A 27,124-nucleotide genomic window follows, 5' to 3' on the forward strand; every position below is an offset into this window, starting at 1 on the left:
ACCTATGTGATAAACCTGGATGAAGCTCCTGGCTCCTGGCTTCAGCTTGGCTCAGCTCTGGCCATTGTGGCCATCTGGGGGAGTGAACCAGAGGAGGGAAGACACCTCTATCTCACACTCTTTCTCTCTCTGTAGCTCTGCCTTTCAAATAAATAAAATAAATCTTAAAAAAAAGACCAGGTTTCTCTGGTCACAGTCTTTTTCATAACTAATTGAATAATGACAAGTATACTCAATATTGAGAATCAGGTTGAAGAGAATCTGTGCAAAAAGTTCATGGAAAATGGAATTAAAATATCAATTGATTTTGGTGTAAAATTTTTTGAAATTCATGTGTAGTTTTCTTTTTTTAATTTTATTTTATTTAATGAACATAAATTTCCAAAGTACAGATTATGGATTACAATAGCTTCCCCTCCCATAACTTCCCTCCCACCCACAACACTCCCCTTTCCCACTCCCTCTCCCCTTCCATTCACATCAAGATTAATTTTCAATTATCGTTATATACAGAAGATCAATTTAGCATATATTAAGAAAAGATTTCAACAGTTTGCACCCACACAGAAACACAAAGTGTAAAATACTATTTGAGTACTAGTTACAGCATTAATTAAACACCTAAGAGTAATTGTGTATTAATTACAGAGTTCAACCAATAGTTTTAAGTAGAACATAAAAAATACTAAAAGGGTAAAGTATTAAGTTCTTTTTTTTGTTTGATATATAGTTTTTTTTATTTAATAAATGTGAATTTACAAAGTTCAGCTTTTGTATTGTTGTGGCTCCCCCACCACCTCCCTCCCTCCCATGACCCTCCCCTCTCCCACTCCCTCTCTCATCCCGCCCTTAATCAAGTTTCATTTTTAATTACCTTCATATACTGAAGATCAACTTAGTATATACTAAGCAAGGATTTCAACAGGCTGTACTCACACAACTGTACAAGGTATAGGGTATTGTTCAACTAGTAGTGTTGTTTTTAAGTTTCATAGTAAAACACATTAAGGACAGAGATCCTACGTGGGGAGCATGAACCCAGTGACTCCCATTGTTGATTTAACAATTGGCATTCTTATTTATGACGTCAGCAATCACCCAAGACTCTTGCTATGAGCTGTCAAGGCTATGGAAGCCCCTTGAGTTCACCAACTCTGAACTTGTTTAGTCAAGGCTGTATCACAGTGGAGGTTCCTTCCTCCCTTCAGAGAAAGGCGCCTCTCTCCTTGATGGCCTGTTCCTTCTGCTGGGGTCTTGTTCACCAGGATCTTTCATTTAGATTGTTTTTTGCCACCATGTCATGGCTTTCCATGCCTGTGAGACTCTCATGGACTGTGGGGAGCAACTCGGACTAGACTAAGTTACTGGAATTAAGACTTATTCTATGCATCTGCTCTCCCACAATATGGCGCTGGGAGAGGAGTAAACAACCTCTACACAGCTGCCTCTCGCCAATTTGACTGATGAGCTGCAGGAGCTGATCTTGCTCCTGATTGGAGGAGAGCAGCGTGCTCGGCATGTGGGTAGCAGAGTTGGGATTGGTGGAAGAGGACTATAAAGGAGGAGAGAGACAACATGCACCAGGAACTTCCGGATAACATCTGAGCAGCCCCTGAGAGAGCCGGCCGGTGGTGTGCCGCTCCCCCGTGGAAGTGGGGAAAGTGGTAGGGGGAGCCGCCCTTCCACGGAGGTGGAAGTGTCGGCAGCCAACCCGGGAAGGACCAGCAGCAAACCCGGGAAGGGCTGAGCAGACGAAAGAACATCGCAGGGTCCTGTGTCATTCCTCTGCGAATGGGGGAGCGACAATGGACCTTTTAGCCAGATCCGAATGTCCCAAGGGTTGATTCTGAGGCAGGAGTGCTGCCATTCTATGAGTCTGCTGTGTGTCCTGTTTCCCCCGCAGGATCATTCTCTCCCTTTTAATTCTATCCTTCATTATTTGCTTACACTGGTCTTATTTGTGAAATCTCATCGACACATACCCTATCTTATTGATCGGTTGTGTATTTATACTTATCACCTTATCAAGTGCGCTGGCATTGGTACCTGCCTCCTTGGTAAGATTGAGTTGAAATCCCCTGGCACACTTCTAGTTCCACCATTGGAGTTAAGTCCGAGTGAGCATGTGCCAACCTATATATCTCCTCCCTCTCTTATTCCCACTCCTATGTTTAACAGAGATCTCTTTTCTGTTAATTTTAAATGCCTAAGAATGATTGTGCATTGATTACAGAGTTCAACAAGTGGTCTTATGTAGAACAAACAGAGCAACAACAACAAAAACAACACTAAAAGGAATAAAATAGTAAACTGTTCCTCAACAGTCTAGTCAAGGGCTGATCATGTCATTGTCTCTCATAGTGTCCATTTCATGCCAATGGGTATCATTTTAGATGCTTGTTTAGTTGCCATCGATCAGGGAGATAGTTGCCATCGATCAGGGAGAACATATGATATTTGTCCCTTTTGGACTGGCTTATTTCACTCAGCATGATGTTTTCCAGCTTCCTCCATTTTGTTGTAAATGCCCGGATTTCATTGTTTTTTTACTGCTATATAGTGTTCCATAGAGTACATATCCCATAGTTTCTTTATCCAGTCATCCGTTGATGGACATTTAGGTTGATTCCATGTCTTAGCTATTGTGAATTGAGCTGCAACAAATATTGAGGTGCAAATGGCTCTTTTTTTCTCCCCTTTAATTCCATTTGGGTAAATTCCAAGGAGTGGGATGGCTGGGTCCTGTGGTAGTGCTATATTCAGGTTTCTGAGGACTCTCCAAACTGTCTTCCATAGTGGCTTTACCAGTTTGCATTCCCACCAACAGTGGATTAGTGTCCCTTTTTCCCCACAATCTCGCTAGCATCTGTTGTTGGTTGATTTCTGTATGTAAGCCAATCTGACTGGACTGAGGTGAAACCTCATTGTGATTTTGATCTGCATTTCCCTGATGGCTAGGGATCCTGAGCATTTTTTCATGTGTCTGTTGGCCATTTGGATTTCCTCTTTTAAAAATGTCTGTTAAGGTCCTTGGCCCATTTTTTTAATGGGTTGTTTGTTTTGATTTTGTGGTGTATTTTGATCATTTTTTTAACTTTTATTTAATGAATATAAATTTCCAAAGTACGGCTTATGGATTACAATGGCTTCCCCCCCATAACGTCCCTCCCACCCGCAACCCTCCCTTTTCCCACTCCCTCTCCCCTTCCATTCACATGAGGATTCATTTTTGATTCTCTTTATATACAGAAGATCAGTTTAGAATACGTTAAGTAAAGATTTCAACAATATGCTCCCACACAGAAACATAAAGTGAAAAATAATAGATGATTTTTTAAATGATGCTGAAATCAGATCAGACCTATTGTAATGTTTAATCCCAGTGAGAGTCAAGTTGGGAATTGAGAATTTCTTCTTCTTCTTCTTCTTTTTTTTTTTTTTTTACAGAAGATCAGTTTAGTATACATTAAGTAAAGATTTCAACAGTTTGCACCCCCATAGAAACACAGAGTGAAATATACTGTTTGAGTACTCATTATAGCATTAAGTCTCAATGTATAGCACATTAAAGACAGAGATCCTACATGAGGAGTAAGTGCACAGTGACTCCTGTTGTTGACTTAACAAATTGACACTCTTGTTTATGGCATCAGTAATCTCCCTATGCACCAGTCATGAGTTTCCAAGGCTATGGAAGCCCCTTGAGTCCTCCGACTCTTATCTTGTTTAGACAAGGTCATAGTCAAAGTGGAGGTTCTCTCCTCCCTTCAGAGAAAGGTACCTCCTTCTTTGAAGACCTGTTCTTTCCACTGGGATCTCACTCACAGAGATCTTTCATTTAGGGTTTGTTTTTTTTTTTTTTTTTTTTTTTTTTTTTTTTTTTTTTTTTTTGCCAGAGTGTCTTGGCTTTCCATGCCTGAAATACTCTCATGGGCTTTTCAGCCAGATCCGAATGCCTTTAGGGCTGATTCTGAGGCCAGAGTGATGTTTAGGACATCCGCCATTCTATGAGTCTGCTGAGTATCTCGCTTCCCATGTTGGATCACTCTCCCCTTTATTTATTCTATCGGTTAGTATTTGCAGGTACTGGACTTGTTTATGTGCTCCCTTTGACTCTTAGTCCTTTCATTATGATCAATTGTGAACTGAAAATGATTACTTGGACTAGTGAGATGCATTGGCACATGCCACCTTGATGGGATTAAATTGGAGTCCCCTGGTATGTTTCTCACTCTACCATTTGGGGCAAGTCAGCTTTGTTAATCCTTTATCTGTTGTGTAGTTTGCGAATAACGTCTCCCATTCTGTTGGTTGCCTCTTCGCTTTCCTGTTTCCTTTGCTGTTAAGAAACTCTTCAATTTGAGGAAATCCCATTTGTTTATTTTATCTTTGACTACCCGTGCCTCTGGGGTCTTCTCCAGGAATTCTTCGCCTGTTCCAATATCTTGAAGGGTTTCCCCTATGCTCTCAATTAGTTTCATGATGTCGTGGCGCATCTCTAGTTCTTTGATCCATGTTGAGTGGATTTTTGTATAAGGTGTAAGGTAGGGGTCTTGCTTCATACTGCGACATGTGGACATCCAGTTTTCCCAGCACCATTTGTTGAAGAGGCTGTCCTTGTTCCAGGGGTTGGTTTTAGGTCCTTTGTCGAATATGAGTTGGTTATAGATGTTTGGATTGATCTCCGGTGTTTCTATTCTGTTCCATTGGTCTATCCATCTGTTTTTGTACCAATACCAGGCTGTTTTAATTATAACTTCCCTGTAGTATGTCTTAAACTCTGGAATTGTGATGCCTCCAGCCTTGCTTTTTATTGTAAAGGATTGCTTTAGCTATTCTCAGTCTCCTGTTTCTCCATATGAATTTCAGCATCGTTTTTTTTTTTTTTTAGGTCTTTGAAGAATGACTTTGGTATTTTGATTGGTATTGCATTGAACTTGTAAATTGCTTTTGGGAGAATGGACATTTTGATGATATTGATTCTTCCAATCCATGATCATGGCAGGTTTTTCCATTTTTTTGTGTCGCCTTCTATATGTTTCTTTAGTGTTTTGTAATTTTCATCATAGAGGTCTTTGACCTCCTTGGTTAAATTTATTCCAAGGTACTTTATTGTTTTTGTGGCTATTGTGAATGGGATTGATCTTAGAAGTTCTTCCTCGGCCCTGGCATTATCTGTGTATACAAAGGCTGTTGATTTCGGAGCATTGATTTTGTATCCTGCTACTTTACCAAACTCTTCTATGAGTTCCAATAGTCTCTTATAGGAGTTTATCGAGTCCCCTATATATAGTATCCTGTCTTCTGCAAATAGGGGTAGTTTAACTTCCTCCTTTCCCATTAGTATCCCTTTAATTTCTTTTTCTTGCCTGATGGCCCTGGCTAACACTTCTAGGACTATATTGAATAGCAATGGTGAGAGTGGGCATCCCTGTCTGGTGCCAGTTTTCAATGGAAATGCCTCCAACTTTTCCCCATTCAATATGATGCTGGCCATTGTTTTATCATAGACTGCCTTAACTGTGTTCAGGAATGTTCCTTCTAACCCCTATTTGCTTAGGGTTTTCATCATGAAAGGGTGTTGTATTTTGTCAAGTGCTTTCTCTGCTATCTATTGAGATAATTATATGATTTTTGTTTCTCAATTTATTAATGTGATATATTACATTGATTGACTTTCAAATATTGAATCATCCCTGCTTACCAGGGATAAATCCCACTTGGTCTGGGTGAATGATCTTCCTGATGTGCAGTTGGATTCAGTTTGCCAGGATTTTGTTGAGTATTTTTGCATCTATGTTCATCAGGGAGATAGGACTGTAGTTTTCTTTCTCTGTTGTGTCTTTTCCAGGCTTAGGAATTAAGGTGATATTGGCTTCGTAGAATGAATTTGGGAGGATTCCCTACCTTCCAATTGTTTTGAATAACTTGAGAAGAACGGGGGTTAGTTTTTCTCTAAATGTCTGGTAAAATTTGGTGGTGAAGCCATCTGGTCCTGGGCTCTTCTTTTTTGGTAGTGCGTTTATTACTGATTCAATTTCTTCCATGGTTATGGGTCTGTTTAGATTTTCTATATCTTCACGGCTCAGTTTAGGAAGGTTGTATTTGTCCAGGAATCTATCCATTTCTTCCAGGTTCCCCAATTTGTTAGCATACATCTCTTTGTAGTGGTTTCTGATGATTCTTTTTATTTCTGTTGTGTCTGTTGTTTCATTTCCATTACTATCTTTGATTTTACAGATTTGGGTCTTCTCTCTCCTTTTTTTGGTTAGTTGGGCCAATGGTGTGTCGATTTTGTTTATTGTTTCAAAGAACGAACTCCTGGATTTGTTGATCTTTTGTACTTTTTTTTTTTTTTGGCTTCAATTCTGTTTCTTTCTTCTCTGATCTTTAGTATTTCTTTCCTCCTTCTGGATTTGGGCTTGATTTGCTGCTGTTTTTCTAAATCCTTGAGGTGCATGGAGAGTTCATTTGTTTGGTTCCTTTCCAGCTTCTTGATGTAGGCACCAATTGCTATAAACTTTCCTCTTAGCACTGATTTTGCTGTGTCCCACAGGTTTTGATAGGTTGTGTTATCATTTTCATTTGTTTCTAGAAATCTTTTGATTTCTCTTTTAATTTCTTCGATGACCCACTGTTCATTTAGGATCATGTTGTCCATTCTCCATATATTTGCCTATGGTGTAGAGATTCTTGGGTTGTTGATTTTGAGTTTCACTGCACGATGGTCTGAGAAGCTGCATGGTATAGTTTCAATTTTTTTTGAATTTGTTGAAGCTCCCTTTACAGCCTAGCATATGGTCAATCCTAGAGAACATTCCATGTACTGGGGAGAAATACGTGAACTCTGTGGCTGTGGGGTAGAAGGTTCTGAAGATATCTATTAGGCCTATTTGGTCTATAGTGTCAATTAACTGTGGTTTCCTTGTTGAATTTCTGTCTGGTTGAAATGTCCATTGGTGAGAGTGGGGTGTTGAAGTCCCCTGTTACTATTGTATTTGAGTCTATATCTCCCTTTAAATCCTTTAGTAATTCTTTCAGGTATCCAGGCACCCTGTAATTAGGTGTGTATACATTTATAATAGTAATGTCTTCCTGTTGGCTAGATCCTTTAATCATTATATAGTGCCCTTCTCTGTCTCTTTTAATAGTTTTTATGTTAAAGTCTATTTTGTCTGATATCAGGATGGCCACACCAGCTCTTTTTTGATATCTGTTAGCTTGGAGTATCTTTTTCCATCCTTTCACTTTCAGTCTGCGTGCATCTTTGCTGATAAGGTGTGTCTCCTGAAGGCAGCATATAGATGGATTCTCTTTCTTGATCCAATCAGCTAGTCTATGTCTTTTGGTAGTAGAATTAAGACCATTCACATTCAGTGTGATTACTGTTAAGTACTGTCTTTTCCCATTCATGTTTCCTAAACGAGCTGTTTATGTATTTTGAACTTTGTTTGTAGGTTACTCTACATTCGCTTTTTTTGGAGTGAAGTTCTTGTTTTTGTATTTCTGTGTGCAGCACGTCTTTGAGCAAGTGTTGTAGGGTTGGACGCGTGGATACAAATTCTTTTAGTTTCTGTTTGTCTTGGAAGATCTTTATTTCCCCTTAATTCATAAATGATAGCTTTGCAGGGTATAGTATTCTAGGTTGGCATTATTTGTCTTTTAAAACTTGAAATATATCATGCCATTGTCTCCTTGCCTGTAGTGTTTGCGATGAGAAGTCTGGGGTGAGTCTGATTAACTTACCCCTGAATGTGATTTGTCGTTTTTCTCTGGCACATTTTAGGATTTGTTCTTTGTGTGTCACTGAGCTGAGTGTTGCCACAATGTGTCACGGTGAATTTCTCTTCTGGTCTACCCTGTTTGGAGTCCTGGCTATCTGTTGAATTTGCCTGTTGCTATCCAGCTGCCTTTGTTTGAAATTTTCTGATATTATTTCATTGAAAACATCTTCCAATCCATTCTCTCTTTCCACCCCCCCTCAGGGACTCCTATTATCCAAACATTACACCATTTGATTGAATCTTGTAGGTCTCCGACCATATTTTTTAATTTTTTAATTTCTTCTTCCTGCATTTGAACTGACTGTATTATTTCTGGAAGTTTGTCTTCAAATTCTGATATTTGGTCTTCTATTTCATCTGTTCGATTTCTGAGGGATTCCACGGTGTTTTTTATATGGTCAATTGAGTTTTTCATTTCCAGTATTTCATTCTGGCTTCTCTTTAGGATCTCTAATCCTTGGGCTTGTTTTTCGTTCAGCTCTCGACACTGTTTCTCATTATTTCTAAGTAATTTTATTATTAATTTTCTGAATTCTTTTTCTGGCATAGTTTCAAATTCTTCTTCTTCTTCAGCCTCTGTTATGGTTGGTTTAGCCTGTTCCATTGGTGAGTTTATATGTTCTTCTATATTCATATTGTGGGTTTTTTTTTTTTTTTTTTTTTGGCATTCCATCTGGGTGGTTTTTCAGGTTGATTTCCCTCTGCTATGGGCTGCTGTGAGTCTCGGCTTCCAGCGCTGGTGCGTACACACTCCTGCTGGTATCCTGCTCTTCAGGCGTCTGCATCCTCCTCGCAGGTCCACCCTGTCTCCCCTGTTTCGGAAGAGCTTCTCTTTCCCCTCATGTGTAGTTTTCATAATATATTTTCTCCATATATTTAGAAAACATTTTGCATGAAAATTAAGCCAAGCTTTGAATTCTATTTTTCTTCCTACAAACTTGTTGAGAATGTTCCCTTTAGGCTGTGACAAAGAACAGAAACTGCCCATGTTCTCTTGGTGGGGAAACTGAATGTCTGTCTTCATAACTGGCAATAAGTACTGAATATTTTATACTACCAAGTTTTTACTTTATTAACAATTCTCAATAGTCCAAAATGTCTGTCATTTTTATTCATTATGGATAATACATGTTATAAGTTCCACACTTATGTATACATTATTCTCAGGTTAAATTTTAGGTATTGAGAAAGAAAAAAATTTTTCAAAACTTAGTAAAACATAAATGCGTTTTGTAACTTGAGCAATCTTTTTACCAGTTGGTGATAGGCCTGACTTTCCAGTCAGTGAAGATAAACTTTAGCCTGCAAATGGTAATTGCTTGATGTGTTAACAAAGTTGAAACACTGAAAAATCTCGGATTTTAACTTATCCATTTCCAACGGAATTTCTCTCTGACTAAATATTTTCAAGGTAGTTTTTTTTTTTTTTTTTTTTTTTTTTTTACTATAAAAATCTTGTCTGGGACTGGTGCTAAGGCCTAGTAAGTTAAGTGTCTGCCTGTGACACTGGCATCCCATAGAGATGCCTGTTTGATTCCCAGCGGCTTCTTTTCTGATCCAGCTCTCTGCTTATGGCCTGGTAAAACAGTGGAAGATGGCCCAATTCCTTGGGCCCCTGCACCCATGTGGGAGACCCGGAAGAAGCTCCTAGCTCCTGGTTTCAAATTAGCCCATTTCTGGCTGTGAACCAATGAATGGAAGATCTCACTCTCTCAGTAACTCTACTTTTTGAAAAAAAAATCTTGTCTTTGCAGAGACAAGATTTGAGCTTCTTTTCTTCGAAGCTGGTACCCTTAATGCAAACTTGAAATGTACATAGACCCTTGCTTACTATTAATTCATTTGGGAAATTTTTCTTCAACACTTCTTTGTTTTGTTTTGTTTTGTTGTGTTCTGTTTTGATAATAACCTGGTTGTCTGGTATGAATTTTGGTAAAAATAAACATTCTTTCCAAGTATTAGTTGAATCAAATAATAGTTGGATAAATTTACTTTTTGGACATAGCTGTTAAGATGCTGCTTGGTGCACCTGGTGCTGTGGCATAGCAGGTAAAGCCGCTGCCTGCAGTACCAGCATTCTATGTGGGCTCTGGTTGGAGTCCCTGCCACTCCACTTCCTATCCAGCTCTCTGCTATGGCCTGGGACAGCAGTAGAAAACCAGGAGGAAGCTCCTGGCTCCTGGCTTCAGATCAGTGCTGCTCTGGCCATTGCGACCAACTGGGGAGTTAACCAGCAGATGGAAAACCCCTCTCTCTCTCTCTCTCTCTCTCTCTGTGTCTCTCTTCTCTCTGTGTAACTCTGACTTTCAAATAAATAGAAAAATATTTTAAAAAAGCTGCTGCTTGGGACACCCACATGTCCTATGGAGGGCTTGCATTTTGCTCTGATTTCAACTTCCTGCTGATGTGCACCCTGGGAGGGAGCAGGTGATGGCTCAGGCTGTTGGATCCCTGCCACTCACCTGGGAAATCCCAGCTGAGTTCCTGACTGGTGGCTTTGGCCTGGCCCCATCCCCTCCAACTCTTGCTGTTGCAGGTATATTTGAGGAGTGAGCCATGGCATGAGCTTGCTCTCTCTCTCTCTTCTTTTCAAATAAAATAAAGTTTTTAAAAAGAAAAAGATTCCAGATGGGCCTTCTCACTCTTTTAATTGTATTCCTTTGCAAAAAGTGCCTTTGGGGCCTGGCCTCCAGGTTTTTCTGGTGTTTTCTGCCTCAGTGCCTTCCCTGCTCTGGGCATTTTGTTCCCCAAACTGGGATATTTCCCTTCCCCTTCTTTGTTAATTCACATCACACTTGGGGATAGAGTTTCTAACCCTCCACTCCCTTTTAATATGTCCAGTATTTTTGCTTTCTTAAACATGAAAATGATGGTGGGAATTTAGGCAGCGTAGAAATGACTCAAAACAAATAAGAAAAATCTGGGAGGTTGAGCAAAGGTCACTACAGTTAGTGGGAAGAGTGACTCACGGAAAGGGGAAAAAATGTAACTGGGCAAAGACAGATCAGAAAAAAGGCAAAAACCGTGGGAACACTTTGAGTAGCTGGCTGAAGCAATTCCAGAGCTGCAAGTGACGAGATGGGAGTTACCAGAAAGGACTCTACTAGCGGAGCAATGAAATGAATGTGGCTCCTGCAGGGAGGTCTGAGCTTGGCTTCTCCCTCACAAGATTGGGTGTCTGCAACCTCAGTGGTTAAATGAGAGGCTTGGACTAAAAGATACTTAAGATATTTTCTCTAATTCACACATTGTATAGAGAGCTCTAATTTTCTAGCAGAGTAATTCTTACATTTTAGGTCATGTACTTACATTTAGTCTGTCATAATTTGGTCTTTATATAGTTTATTATTTAACCCTTATTTCTGGAGTGGCTGCTGTCTGTTTGAACAGTGTGTGCAGTCTGTGGGGCAGTGGGCATACAGGATAAGGAAGAAAAAAAACCCTGCCATCTATAACCCCATAGTCTGGGTGGCTGCAGGTTCAGTAATAACAATTCAGACCAAAGGAGGTGGCTGTGCGAAGAGACAGGAATGAAGATGGAATGAAAAGGATAAGAGCAAAGGAAACACTCACAGTCTCCTAAAGTGCAAGAATAGCCATTGCTTTCTAAAATTCTTTTCTAAAATACATTTTTAAAATGTATTTTAAAGTTAGAGAGCAAGGGGTAGGGAGAAATGGGGAGCTAGAGGGGGAGGGGGAGTAAGGGAGAGAGAGAAAGAGAACGAGAAAGAGAGAGAATCTAGGTCCTATCCTCTGGTTCACTCCCCAAATACCTGCAACATCAGGGACTGGGCCATATTGCAACCAAGAGCCTGGAACACAATCTGAATCTCCCACATGGGTAGCAAGAACCTATGTACTTGAACCATCACCTGCTGCCTCCCAGGGTGGGCACTAGCAGGCAACCAGATGTGAAGAGGTGAAGCCAGGACCTGAACCAGGCACTCAGAAATGAGATGTCATTGTCCCAAGCATTGGTTTTGCTTCTGTGCCTCAACTCTCTCCTCCTACAAAATTTTATATAGTAAAAACTAGTGATGATTTTTATTTGTATTCCTTCATTTTATAAGGATGGTTGTGACAACTGGGGCTCCTTGAAAAGTTAAGGGAGCGTGCACAAGTCCTCCACACCTCCTGGTTAATTCTTAGTTTTAGCGATGTGGTTGTTTCCTAGCCTGGCCAATAGAGGTATGTGACTGAACTATTGCTGCTTGGAGAAGATCCAGCATGTTTCTCAATGATTCTTTATAGAACTTGATTGTTACCTGAAAGTTTGAAATTAAAAGAACAACAGTGAGAAAAGAAGAGCTTAAAACAGGTAGGCATAAATGTGCAAAGCACCTGAGTACAAGTGATATGGGTTAGGGATTAACCAGAAAGACAATATTTTACTTACATATCTTCAAATTCTTCCTTCTTTCATCACTTTACTTTCATGAACTCTTTTCCTGAAAGCGTAGCACAAGTCCCAGAAGTCCCAGTTTGAGAGCCATGGTGGCCAAGGATATCCTCTCCTGTATGGTAACTTTTAATCTGAGACACTGTAGTACTTAAATAAGATGGTGATTTTGGGTTATTGTGCATTTGCTTTTATCCTCCCTTGTCTGAAATGATGTTTAAATTGATCAAATGGAATCAACATTGGTGATTTGGAGCCAAACATATGTAATTAGTTTAAAGAGACTTTCAAATATTTTAAAATTAAAATAATTCTTTTAAAAAAGATTTATCTTTATTTATTTGAAAGGCAGAGTTACAGAGAAAAAAAGAGAAAGAGAGAGAGAGAAAGGGGGGGGGAGAGAGAGAGATAGATCTTCCATCTGCTGGTTCACTTCCAAATGGTTGCAATGGCCGGTGGGGCTGGACCAAGCTGTAGCCAGGAGCCCAGAGACTTGCAGGGGCCCAAGCACTTAACCCATCTTCCACTGCCTTCCCAGGCACATTAGCAGGGGGCTGGATCAGAAGTAGAACACCTGGGTCTTGAACCAGAGCTCATATGGGATGCCAGTGTTGCAGGTGGAGGCTTAACCCACTGCACCACAGCACTGGAACCAATTAAAATACTTCTTAAAGCATATAGAAACACAAATGGAATACATACAACATACATATATGTAGGCACATAGAGAACTACCCATAGGTGCACAAACTGAACGTGCCTACAATAAGAAACACAACGTTACTGGCAACATGGAAGCACCAGGCCACCTCATGCTCCTCTTTAAGCTTTATTTATTCCTTTAAAAGATATATTTACTTACATGAAAAGCAGGGAGTTTATTAGTTTATTCCGTAAAAGGCTGCAATAGCTAGGTTTGAGCCAAGCTGAAACCAGGAACTCCATCCTGGTCTCCCATATGGGTGGCAGGGGCCCAAGTAATTGGACCATCTTCTACTGCCTTCATAAGACCATCAGCAGGAAGCTATGTTGGAATTGGAGCAGCTGAGGTTCGACTGCTACTCTGATAGGGGCTGTTGGCATCACAAATAGTGACTTAACCTGCTGCCCCAATCTGCTGGACCCTCTAAGCTTTATTTTTGATGTTAGTTGGAGCTGGAAAAAAAATGTTTGTCTCCTTGATTCATCAGAACAGAGAAAAAATATTTTACTTTCCTCTTCCACCTGACTTTGAAAAATGTGTGGCCAAAGACTGTGTCTTTTTTTTCTCCTTTTTGTCCATTTATCCACAACACCATTACAATGGTTCATGATAAATTTCTATAGGCACTTGTTGACATATGGGGCAGCTTGCATTACTATTATCTGTCATATTTATCTCTTTAGATGTAGGTAAAGCTCTGAGACAAGAGGGATATTTCAAATACAGGCTCTCTAGTGGAAGCTCCCCAGTGGAACATTAAAACAATGAAGTCTAAGGGTGATGGCAGTGAAAAGGAATAATTAATGTGTTGCCAGCATTAGATAATTCACAGAAACTTCCAATCCAGTGACCAACATTAAATATTCTCTAGAAATGTCTTTCATGGAAATTCCCATTTATGCTTGCCTAAGAGGGTGAATGAGGCTTAGGTAAGCAAGTTGCAACACTGGGGCTGGAAAGGAGGCAGGACAAGCACCAACAAGGAAATTCAAGTCAACTGGTTGCTGGAATGCTGAACAGTCATGGGAAAATGAGACCAGGATCAGAAGTTACTGGAAAGTAGCTCCTCTACTTATTCTCCTGCTTATCTTTAGCTGAATTGAAGGACATATTTTGACAGGTATCCATTTCTTTCACAGACAGTATCTTTAGTTGTAGATTTTCTTCTTGTCATTTCTCATCATCTTTGTGTTAGTCTCGTGTTCAAATGCTACTGGCAACCATAGAAAAGAGATCATGCTCTATGCAAAATGGAGAACCAGCAAGCTGTGGAGGAAGAGTGCAATAGCCAGTCTGGAAACGTCTGCGAGAGTTTTAATTTAGAGAAGAACAACAAGGTTAAGTGAAGGACAGCTAAACACAACAAAGTAGGTGACTTGTCTTGGTGCTGGTAAGAACAGAAATACTCATGGATTCTCTCTTCCCCTTTCTGTGAACATTGCAGTTGGATTACCTTTCTGAAATCTTTCTCCTCATGCCCTGTATTTTTAAAGACTTTTTATGTAGCTTAAATTTCCTAATTTGTGGGTCCCTCTGGAGGATGATCATCTTCACACAGCAGGTGTCTGATGCCTGAATAGGGAGAATCAGAGCTAAGTTGTCCCCCTAGGAAGGCTAATGGTGGGAGGTTATGATTTCAAGAAAAGCCTTCACTCACATTTTTCTCCTACTGAAGTTCCTTATTCCAACCATCAAGAATTCTTTGTGTTGTCAAAATCAAACACTGTCTTAAATTTAATGCAAATCCTGATACAAAGATTAACAAGTAAAATTCTGTCTGAAACCCTTAGGAAACAAAGGAAGGGCCTGATCGAAGCCTGTTTGTCTTTTTTTTCCTTCCTTCCTTCCTTCCTTCCTTCCTTCCTTCCTTCCTTCCTTCCTCCCTTCCTCCCTTCCTCCCTTCCTCCCTTCCTCCCTTCCTCCCTTCCTCCCTTCCTCCCTCCCTACCTCCCTCCTTCCCTCCCTCCTTGCCTCCCTCCTTCCTGCCTTCCTCTTTCTCTTTATTTCTTTTCTTTCTTTCTTAAATTTATTTGCTTATTTGAAAGGCAGAGATACAGAGAGGCAGAGGCAGAGCCAGAGGGAGAGAGAGAGAGAGAGATCTTCCATCTACTGGTTCACTCCTCAAATGGCTGCAATGGCCAGACCAAGACTGATACAAAGCCAGGAGCTAGGAGCTTCTTCTGGGTCTTACACATTGGTGCTTGGGCCATCTTCTACTGCTTTCCCAGGCCCTAACAGAGAGCTGGATTGCAAATGGAGCAGCCAGGACTCAAACGAGCACCCATATGGGACGCCAGCCCTGCAGGCAGAGGTTTTACCTGCTACGCCACAGTATCCAACTATGGGTATTGGAATTTCTGAACAATTTTCATTCTTAGTTGACATGAAGTCAATTCTTCATATTAATGGAGAAATTTTCTGAAGCACTTTTCAGTCTGCTCTGCTTTTTGAAGTACTGAATTTTAGAAGTTTATTTCCTACTGTGTATGGTAAATTTCCCTGTACACCATCTTTTCCTCCTCCTTCTCATAGCAAAATTAATTCTTTCAAATTTTAAGCAAATTATCCCATCACTTACAGATTGGAATTTCCAAATTACATTTATCCATGACCAAAGCCAGATTTTGTAATCATTCTTAATCACTTGGTTTGTGATCATTGCCGAGATATTTATTTTTATGAAGATTTATTTATTTATTTATTTATTTATAAGTCAGAGTTAGAGAGAGAGAGAGAGGGAGAGAGAGAGAGAGAGAGGAGAGAGAATTTTCCATTTGTTGGTTCATTCCCAGATGGCTCTATCAGCCAGGGCTGGGCCAGGCCAAAGCCAGGACCCAGGAGCCTCCTCTGAGTTTCCCATTTGGGTGGCAGGGGCCCAAGTACTTGGGTCATCCTGCACTGCTTTTCCAAGGCCATCAGCAGGGACTCGGATCAAAAGTAGTGGGGGGCTGAACCGGTGCCCATATGGGATGCTGGCATCACAGGCAGTGGCTTTACCCACTATACAACGATGCTGGCCCCTTGCCAGGCTATTTATAAATATTTTTATTGTCATTTATGTCCCAGAAAACTTGCCCTCCCACCCTCTTTGATGTTCAGTATCATCATGTGATTTATTTTTCCACATGAAATCTGGATGAAAATGACATTTTGCCAGTTCTGTGCACAGAAGTTTTAAGTAGAATGCCTCATTTCTTTCCCTGCCAAAATAATTGTTGCAGGTTAAATCCCCATCAGCCCAGATCACTGAGGGAGAAGTTTGAGCTGTGTTGGTCTGGCATATACACAGAGGAAGGGAAATAAGTTGGTGGTGTCTGGACACTGAAATTTGGACATTGCCTTTTTTTTTTTTTTTTTTTTTTTTTTCCGGACAGGCAGAGTTAGACAGTGAGAGACAAAGAGAAAGGTCTTCCTTCTATTGGTTCACCCCCACAGATGGCCACTATGGCCAGCGTGCTGCACCGATTCGAAGGCAGGAGCCAGGTGCTTCCTCCTGGTCTCCCAAGAGGGTGCAGAAGCCCAAGCACTTGGGCCATCCTCCACTGCCTACCCGGGCCACCACAGAAAGCTGGACTGGAAGAGGAACAATCAGGACTAGAACCCAGAGTGCCAGTGCCTCAGGCTGAGGATAAGCCTAGTGAGCCATGGCACTGGCCTGGACATTGCTTTTTAAAAATACTAGATTCATAATCTTTATCATCTAAGACAGAAAGTGTTGGTTTCTAGTCATATTTTCAAGTCAATGCAAATATGCTGTCCGTGGATTATAAGATCTTCTTATACTTTCAACAGAGCAAGAGAAATCCTAGCTTGACTCTCTCCGCCTTTCATCATCATCAACAACACTATCACCAGCATTAACAATGATTCACTTGAGAATAAACCACAGGGCTGGCACTACGACACAGTGGGTTAAAGCCCCGGCCTGCAGCATCGGCGTCCTGTCTGATCCACTTCTGATCCAGCTCTCTGCTTTGGCCTGGGAAAACACAGAGGATGGACCAGGTCCTTGGGCCCCTGTACCCATGTGGAAGATCTGGAGGAAGTTTTGGCTCCTGGCTTCGAATCAGCTCAGCTCTTGCCTTTGCAACAATTTGGGAAGTGAACCAGCAGATGGAAGACCTCTCTATCTCTCTATCTCTACCTCTCTCTGTAACTCTATCAAGTAAATGAAATAAATCTTAAAAAGAGTAAATTATAAACTTTTAAAATATGTACCATAAAATAAGTCATTGTTCTAATAGTCCTTTTTCAAAAAAGAAAACTCAGATCGTCCAATGGTAAGATTTATGCAGGGCGTTTCTTTTGTATTTTAACATTTTTTTAGATCTATGTGTTGTATAACTTATTCCATTCATTTATTCATTTAATTTTGTAAGTCAAATTTGTTTAAGGATTTATTTACTTGCTTATTTGAAAAGCAGAGTGACACAGAGACACAAAGCTCCTCCATCTGCTGGCTCACTTCCACAATGGCTGCAACAACCCTGACTGGGCCAGGCCAAAGATAGGAGGAGCTCCATGCAGGTCTTCCACCTGGGTGGTAGGGACCCATACCCTTGGGACATCATCCACTGGTTTCCCAGGCACTTCAACAGGAAGGTGGGTTGGAAGTTGAGTGTTTGGTACTCAGAAACCAGTACTTCAATATCAGTTGCCAGTGTTACAAACCATGGCTTAACCTGCTGCACATTTCACTGTATCCGTAAGGTAAATTCTTAAAAATTAATTTGAGAGAGAAAGAGGGAGTGGGAAAGAGAGGGAGGGGGAGAGAGAGAGAGAGGAAGAGAGAGAGAGAGAGAGAGACTTGCTCCCACATATACTGGTTCCATGTGCACAATGGTGAGGACTGGGCCAAAGTGGAGCCAGGAGCCAGAAACAGAACTGCAGTCTGCTGCAGGAGTGGGAGGAACCCAATCACTCGAGCCGTCACCTGCTGCCTCCCAGAGTATGAATTGACAAGAAGCTGGAGTTAGAAGTAGTTTGGTATCTAACCCAGAAATTTTTTTTTTATTTGAGGGTAGAGTCATTTTATTTTAAGAAGGCTTAAATTTACACTTTGAACCAAATACTTAAATGTTGATCATTTCATTAATTTTTTTGATGGATGGATTCCTATAATACCTAAATAACTATGTAGTTTCTTCAATCCTTGTGGACATAAGTAGACATAAATGTTAAAGTACTACCACCAAAATTGTTACAGTTAATTCTAAACAATTAAAACATTTATTTATGAACTAACTACAGTTAATTGTATCATTTGCCTTCAGTAAAATGGTATGGTTACTACTTATTACACTGGGTTGACTCTTTTTTTTTAGTTTTTATTTAATTAATGGATTTTTTCATAGACACAACTTTAGGACAACTTCAGGGATATAGTGGTTCTTTTCCCCTTATTCCCCCCACCCCAGCTCCCATCCTAGCTCCCTCTGCTTGTCCAAATTCCTTCTTCATTATGCTAACCCATATGGATTGTGGATGCCCCAACTGGGGTCTAACCACTAGACCAAACTCCTGCCCCTTAAGTAAATTTATTTTTTTAAAGACTTACTTATTTACTTGAAAGGTAGAGTTACAGAGACACAGAGGCAGAGACAGAGAGAAAGGTCTTCCATCCACTGGTTCACTCCCCAAATGACTGCAATGGCCAGAGCTAGGCCATTCCAAAGCCAGGAGCCAAGAGCTTCTTCCAGGTCTCCCACATGGGTGCAGGAGCCCAAGCATTTGGGCCATCTTCTACTGCTTTCCCAGGCCATAGCAGAGAGCTGGATTGGAACTGGAGCAGCCCAGATACCATCCGGCACCCCTATGGGATGCCAGCACTGCAGGCAGTGGCCCCATCCACTCCCCCACAGCACCAGTCCTAAGTTAAATTTTTTAAAGTGAGTAATTGTTGCCTAGTGGAAGAGCCAGGATTGGTATCTTGATTTTTACTTGAGACCAGCGTGTTTTTTTTTTTTTTTTTTTTTTTTTTTTTTTTTTTTTACAGGCAGAGTGGATAGTGAGAGAGAGAGACAGAGAGAAAGGTCTTCCTTTTGCCGTTGGTTCACCCTCCAATGGCCGCCACGGCTGGTGCGCTGCAGCCAGTGCACCGCGCTGATCCGAAGGCAGGAGCCAGGTGCTTCTCCTGGTCTCCCATGGGGTGCAGGGCCCAAGCACTTGGGCCATCCTCCACTGCCTTCCCAGGCCACAGCAGAGAGCTGGCCTGGAAGAGGGGCAACTGGGACAGAATCTGGCGCCCTGACTGGGACTAGAACCTGGTGTGCCAGCGCCGCTAGGCGGAGGATTAGCCTATTGAGCCGCGGCGCTGGCCTTGAGACCAGTCTTCTAAGTGTAGTTTATTAAGGCTGCCACAACCAAATACTACAGACAGGGTGGATTAACCAGTAACTTTGTTTTCCTATAGTTTTAAAGACTAGATGTCTAAGGTCAAGATGTAACGAAATACGGATTCTCTTGAGGCCTCTCTCCTGGATATGTGATGACCACCTTCTCAATACGTTGTCACATGGTCTTTCCTCTGGTATCTGGTTGTCCAAATTGCCTCTCCTTACAAGGACATCTATTGGTTGGATGAGAGATCATCCTAAAAGGCCTCATTTTTACCTAAGTCACCTTTTCGAAGGCCCTATATCCAAACATAGTTATGTTCTAAAGCACTTGGGATTAGGAACCAAGAGTGAATTTCTGCCCAAGAGTAGAAGCAAAATTCAACCCATAATACTGAAACATCAAGATGATAGAATTTTAGATTAGAAACAAAGCAAAACTTATGGTTAGAATCACAGATTGGTTTTCAGCACCAGTAGTTCCAGGTAATGAAGTTTGGCATAGAACATAAAGAAGATTGATCATTTTGGGAAAGGCATTTCTTTTTATAAAGATTTATTTATTTATTTATTTATTTGAAAGAGCTACACAGAGAGAGGAGAGGCAGAGAGAGAAAGAGAGGTCTTCCATCTGCTGGTTCACTCCCCAGTTGGCCGCAGTGGTCAGAGCTGCGCCTATCTGAAGCCAGGAGCCAGAAGCTTCTTGCAGGTCTCCCACTTGGGTGCAGGGGCTAAAGGAGTTGGGCCATCTTCTACTGCTTTCCCAGGCCACAGCAGAGAGCTGGATCTTCTGATGGTGGAAGGCCTTGAACCAAACACCCGTATGGGACGCCAGCACTTCAGGTCAGGGTGTTAACCTGCTGCACCACAGTGCTGGCCCCAGGAAAGGCATTTAATCCCAGGGCTTACATTATAACCATCCTGGTACAGCTGGCAGCCGAGGGCCTTGTGCTGGATCATCTGCAAACACTAAGCATGACCACAGCCCTCAAGGGGATTCTCCTGGGTGCTAAATTGAGTCAGTTATATAGAATAACCCAATTTGTGCTAATGTTAGTCATAATAACTTCTCTTCTCCATTCCTTATTCTCTCCCCCTCCTTTTTCTTTCAAATTGTTCTTGTGGATACACTGACAGTGTCATGTTCTACAGTAGGAACTGAATTTGGATAAACCCAAACCTGTCCTCCAGCAGCTCACATCCAAAAGAGGAGACCAACAAGTAACTGCACAGTTACAACATAACATAAGAGATGTTTCATAAAGCTCTAGGTTCTATGAAAACCTTGATGAGAAATTTCTAAGGCACAATGAGGGGAGGAGAGTCTTAAAACTTTCATTTTTACAACTGTTGTATTCAAATTAGCATTGCCATTATATCCCAGGAGACAGAGCATGTAGTAAATGGCTCAACAGCAAAGCACTGGATTAGTGTCCAAACTAATAAACTGGGAAATAGTTTTCCAAAGATTGACCTTTTAAAGCCCTCCCCTTGGGAGGCTACTCACTGATCCCAAAGATGCTGTCTTTTTAAAAGCATTTTGGAATTTATATGTGGTTAGACTGTGAATTCCCCTAGAACAGAACAGAGATAATTTTTTAAAAGATTTATTTATTTATTTAAAAGCTAGAGTTACACAGAGAGAGAAGGAGAGGCAGAGAGGGAGAGGTCTTCCATCTGCTAGTTCACTCCCCATTTGGCTGCAATGGCCAGAGCTCTGCCGATCCGAAGCCAAGTCAGGAGCCTCCTCCAAGTCTTCCCATGCAGGTGTAGGGGTTAAAGGAGCTGGGCCATATTCTACTGCTTTTCCAGGCCAGAGCAGAGAGCTGGATGGGAAGTGGAGCAGGCGGACTCAACCGGCAACCATATGGGATGCCTGCACTATAGGTGGCGGCTTTACTTGCTACACCACAGCTCCAGCCCCACAAAGATAAATTTAATGCATTGTGTGTGGTTCAGGTTTATCGAACAAGTAGATGAACTAAGAGATAGTGGCAGGTTTTTAATATTGTAGTTGGTAGATCATACTTGTTCTTTAGATAGGTTGAAATTTTGGAGACTTAAGCATTGAAATTTAAAAACATCATGATCAAACACATGCTTAGAGTTCAAAGCTGGGCATAGCTGTACAGTAATAGAAGTGAATTTCTTGCAAGTTAACTCCAAAGTATATCAGAACAAAAGTACATAGAAGACAAACCATGGTTTGATAAATAGTAATGTCACTCTCTTATGTGCAGGGTGTTAGAAGTAACGTAAGAAGGGATTGCTATATACAACCATAAGTATTTTCTAAGAAAATCAGGTTGTGGGGCTGGTGCCATGGCATAGTGGGTAAAACTGCTGCCTGCAATGCAGGCATCCCATATGGATGCCAGTTCGATTCCTGGATGATCCAATTCTGATCTAGCTCTCTGCTATGGCCTGGGAATGCAGTAGAAGATGGCTCAAGTCCTTGGGCCCCTATGCCCATGTGGGAGACCTGGAAGAAGTTCCTGGCTCCTGGCTTCAGATGGGCAGAACTCCAGCCATTGTGGCCAATTGGGGAGTGAGCCAGCAGATGGAAGACTCCCCCCACAACTCTCCTTCTCTCTCTGTGTAACTCTGACTTTCAAATTAATAAATAAATCTTAAAAAAAAGAAAAGCAGGTTGTAACAGAGGCATAATTTCCTGCAAGAATAATAGTACCATCCCAGGGTTACTCAAATGTTAAAGGATTGAATAAGCAAAGTTGTCTAGAGTTAAATTTCTTCATTGGAACTAGAGAGTATTGTATCACTCTACTCAATGTAAAAAGAATTTCATAGGAGCAACACAGAAGGCCCACCTTGAAGAAGAGTTTGGTGGAGGAAAAGAAATAAGCCACTAAAATGTAGAAAGCGAGAGACAGATTGTGTCTGGGTGGCTAAAGACAAGAGTGGCTTTGTTGAAATGGATTGGTTCACATGAGCACTTTGTATTTTGCAGCTTGTCTATTGTTTTCAAAACATCCATGGAAGATGCATATTATTAAAAATTATGCATTCAAATCAAAAATTTTTGCACCAAAATAAACATGTATTTTAATTCCATTTTTCCATCAATTTTTTGAAGTGCTCTCATATAAACCCCATGTCTGCATAGTTTTATTAGTGTTTTTAAGATCAAGGAAAAATCTAAACATCTAATTGTAAGTCACAGGTAACATTAAGGAAGTTAAAAATCATCCATACATGGAGCAGACTCACAGCAGTGGGCCCTCAGAGTTAGCAGCGACAGTGGAAATCTGCATCCTACAGGGATTCACAGAACTCTTTGAAAGACTTTTCTGTAGCATGGGAATTCTAAGTAGTTTTACAGGAAATTCCTTGTCTTTTCTTTTTTATTTACCTTATTAAGAAAAATTTCCCAGCTTGCTACTGCCACCCCTGTAGAGTTGACCATGATGTTTGCTGTAGAGATTTCCATGTTATCACCTATAAACATTGTAGAGAGCTTATATATTTATATATATGCCTTTCTGCGCCTTTAGACTCTGAGGTACTTGAAGGCAGGAAACATGTTTTAATTTTGGGTGCCCTACTATTGTTCAGATCAAACATCCAATACATGTTTATTGTCTATAATGATGAATTAGTTATGAAGTGCATGCATATACAAATAAATCATCAAGAGTAAATAGGGGCCGGCGCCGCGGCTCACTAGGCTAATCCTCTGCCTAGCGGCGCCGGCACACCAGGTTCTAGTCCCGGTCGGGGCGCCGGATTCTGTCCCGGTTGCCCCTCTTCCAGGCCAGCCCTCTGCTGTGGCCAGGGAGTGCAGTGGAGGATGGCCCAGGTGCTTGGGCCCTGCACCCCATGGGAGATCAGGAAAAGCACCTGGCTCCTGGCTCCTGCCATCGGATCAGCGCGGCGCGCCGGCCGCAGCGCGCCGGCCACGGCGGCCATTGGAGGGTGAACCAACGGCAAAGGAAGACCTTTCTCTCTGTCTCTCTCTCACTGTCCACTCTGCCTGTCAAAAAAAAAAAAAAAAAAAAAAAAAAGAGTAAATAGCTCTATTCCTAGAATTTATAACCTAAGCAGAAAATTTTAAATAACAGTGAACAAGTTTGTACTAAAGTTTGTAAAATATCAACAGGAATTTTATTTGAATTCCCTCCTGAAGACTATTTTGGTTTGCTTGTTTTAAGCATATTTTATCTCCACTTCCTTTCTCTAGAATTTCTGTAAGCCACCGCCAACCAACTCTCACCGCCTGAAAAAATTACCCTTTTCAGAGAAATAAAAGACGAAACCGAAATTGCTTTGTATGATCTAATGAATCTTGTGATGAAAGAGTAACCTGGAAACATTTTCCATTAAACTCAACAAAATCATTGTTCAGGCTGCTTTATACTCTGCTACCTAGCCATAAGCTTGAAATATTTTTAAGAATGGAGCAGAATTCAAAAAAGCTAATTACACCCCAAACAGAGTGACTGGTAACATGTTCAACAGCTGGTTAGAGTAAAGAGGAAGTCAGTAAACCAGAAGATTTAATCAGTCTGTCAATCACATGATGGAAAATTCATGTTCTTCCTTGTCATTGTTCCCGTAGAGTCTCCATATTACCCAAGTGAGGATAAGAACCTATTTAAACACATTAAGTTTGTAATGGGAGTCCATGTGTAAATTCCTGGGGAGGAATTATTGAGATAAAACTAGAAGCATCCATCTGCCCTGTTGCCTGTCTTCTTTTGAGGTCTGTTTTGAGAGCTGACCAGCATGAGTCAACTATCATTGCTCTGCAGTTGGCCAGAATACAATCTATTACTGGAGAAGAATCAGAACATGTGGGAGGGAACTCGGCACTGTTCTGTGGGCTGTGGATTGTTACTGCACATCAGAAGATCTAGATAAAGAAAACGAGCTTCAGTGACTTTACAAAAAGACTTGAAAAACAAAACTGTGTGCCCTCCCTTAAATGCTCTTGTTTATTTTATACACTGTGTTTTTAAGGATCTGTGGTATAATTTGATTCTGCTGAGGTATTTGATGTCATGTGAATGAAACAAAAGGCTTACATTTAAAAAAAATTCTAAAGGCTAGAAATAAACATGGGCTGGTGGAAGGAAGGGATGTGGCTTGGTGACTTGGAGGAAAGTGGGTGTGTTAGGTGACAGGCACGTGGCATATGAAGTTCTAACAGCAGGAGCATTTGTTTTGGGGGGTGGGAAGGCAAGGGTGTTGGGTTAAGGGTATGCCCAGAAATCCATTGCTGAAGAGAAAAGAGTGATTACATCCCTACATAGCTGACTGCTAGAGCCTCTGACTTTCAAGATCAGATCCATAGGCATTTGCTTCATTGTTTGTTTTATTACTGGGAGCCACTGGGAGCATCTGAGAAGAATGGCATAAGTAAGTTCTCAGGACTATATATTGGATCATTTTGAAATGACTGATGATTTGATATTTTATAAAAATCTAAGTGATCTTACTATGCCACATGCTGGAGGAAGCATTTCACATTACATTGGGCAACTTCAATCTTATACTAGCCCTGAGAGTATTTCTGAACTTCTTTAGCTTTCATGACCATCTGTAGTGTAGTCACTTGCTGGTGCATATGCCCCTTAAACCACTGGCTTTCAAACTTTTAGAAGCATAGGATTGAGGCTGGCGCCTACGGCGTAGTAGGCTAAGCCTCTGCCTGTGGTGCCAGTTCAAGTCCTGGCTGCCCCTGTTCTGATCCAGTTCTCTGCTAATGGCCTATGAGAGCAGTAGAAGACGGCCCAAGTGCTTGGGCCTCTGCACCCATGTGGGAGACCCAGAAGAAGCTCCTGGATCCTGGTTTCAGACTAGCCCAGCTCCAGCTTTTGTAGCCATTTGGGGCGTGAACCAGCAGATGGAAGACCTTTCTCTGTCTTTCCCTCTCTTTGTCTGTAACTCTACCTCTCAAATAAATAAAATTAAATCTTTAAAGAAAAAGATGCATAGGAATGAACAGGGTATCCTGTAACAGAGGGGCAAAAAGAGATTTTGGTTTAGGAAATCTAGAATTGGGGCAAACAGTCGAAATTTTGTTTCTACTTACTGCCACTTTGGACGTTCTGAACACATTATGAGTATCAAGGCCTTAAACTACAATTAATTATAGCCTTGCTCTCACTCTAATTTTGGTGTAGCCTATAAGAGATTAGGCATTTGATTCAGAACACATTGATCTCTATCTTCTCCAACTGATGGAGTCTGGGCTAGTTTGGTACCTGAACTTCTGCAAACCATTGCTTTCTTCTGACCTCAGTTCCCTATTCACCCAGTCTGCTCTCTCTAGTTAGTCATGTAGACTGTGACTTCCAACCACTCTTTCATTAAACAAATATTTGCTGAGCATCCTCTATGTGCTAGCAGTGTGCTAAGCTAGGGAATATTCAATATATTCCGTGTTTGGTAAATGCTAAATGAGTGGCATAAAATACATATATGCATGTACATTTATACATGTATGTCTATTCTTTTTAATTATTGGGGCAAATGATGTAAAGTATACAATTTACTGTTTTGTTACCAGACAATGTTTTTGTTTTGTTTTGTTTTGCTAAACTCTCGTGTCTTCAGTGAGATGAAGTTGTGACTGACAGATTAATGTACTTCACACATAAATGTTGCTTGATTGTTTTTTATATTCATGTGTGAGAGGAAAGTAAAATGAGGCCCTAAGTTATCATTTCAATCATTTATTAACAACATGAGCTGCTTCTTTGCCAAACCACAGGTTTTTGTACTGGAAAATTAACATTTCTTCAAGTCTTTGTGTAACGGCTGTAGACACAGCCTACTTTCAGCTTAATTTATCTTTTTAACATTTCCATAAGTTTGAGCAATCAAATAAACAATAAATCAAGTGGCAAACCAGTGGTCAACTAGTGAATTCCATAGTGTAAATATACCCATTATTGTCAATTTCAAGCTACCCATGTATTCTAAGAATAGTAGACAGAATGAATTCCGAGTGTTTATGACCTCTTGTAAAAATAATTTATTTGATTGTAAGTTTCTAATTTTTAATAATAGTTATGTTTAATAATCAGATTGAAACATTCTTAAAAATTTAAATAACATGCTGGTACAAGGTGGCTCCAGGACATCACTGACTTGTAAAGTAGATACAGTCTCTGCCTTCATAATGCTTAGTCTGGAAATGCAGACAGAGAAATAAATGTGCATGCATATCCTAAGAAGGACTCTTATGCCAAACTTTAAGTTATCAGGAGAGTTGGAAGACTTTTGACTACTCATGACCTTGACCCTCTAATGTCATTGTGTGCATGACTATCTTGTGTTACATGGCAAAAGAACTTTGTATATGTCATTAAGGTTACAAAGCAGTTCATCTGATAACAGAGTATCTTGAATTATCCAGTTGTATCTATTGTAGACATATGAGCTCTTACTGCACAATGAGAAGGCGGAGCAGAAACCAGGAATTTAAAGCTCAAGGATCTGAAGCACCACTCTTTCTTTTCTTTTCTTTCCTTTTCTTTTTTGACAAATAGAGGGGAGAGAGACAGTGAGAGAGAGACAGAGAGAGAGGTCTTCCTTTCATTGGTTCACCCCCCAAATGGCCGCTACGGCCAGCACTGTGCCGATCTGAAGCCAGGAACCAGGTGCTTCTTCCTGGTCTCCCACGTGGGTGCAGGGGCCCAAGCACTTGGGCCATCCACTGCCTTCCCGGGTCACTGGATCCTGGTTTCAGATTAGCCCAGCTCTTCCTGGAAGAGGAGCAACCAGGACTAGAACCCAGAGCCCACATGGGACTCCAGCGCCACAGGCGGAGGATTAGCCAAGTGAGCCGTGGCACCGGCCCCACCACTATTTCTTTAAAAAGATTTATATATTTATTTCTTTGAAAGGCAGAGTGACAGAGAGAAAGGAGAGGTTGTGG

The 27,124-nt window shown here is 41.0% G+C and overlaps 2 long non-coding RNA genes across 2 annotated transcripts in view; one reads left to right on the forward strand and one right to left on the reverse strand.

Moving 5' to 3' along the window:
• The window catches only part of LOC127492088 (uncharacterized), a 30,504-nt gene extending 29,445 nt beyond the window's left edge, over positions 1–1,059 (reverse strand). The window contains exon 1 of the long non-coding RNA XR_007921125.2: positions 875–1,059. This is a non-coding gene — a long non-coding RNA (uncharacterized lncRNA). The remainder of the gene's footprint in view (positions 1–874) is intronic.
• LOC138850260 (uncharacterized) overlaps positions 1–27,124 on the forward strand; it is a 121,195-nt gene that overhangs the window by 45,105 nt on the left and 48,966 nt on the right. The gene's annotated exons all lie outside the window — the stretch shown is intronic.

This window comes from Oryctolagus cuniculus, chromosome 1 (genome assembly GCF_964237555.1).
Source record: "Oryctolagus cuniculus chromosome 1, mOryCun1.1, whole genome shotgun sequence".
Lineage (NCBI taxonomy): Eukaryota > Metazoa > Chordata > Mammalia > Lagomorpha > Leporidae > Oryctolagus > Oryctolagus cuniculus.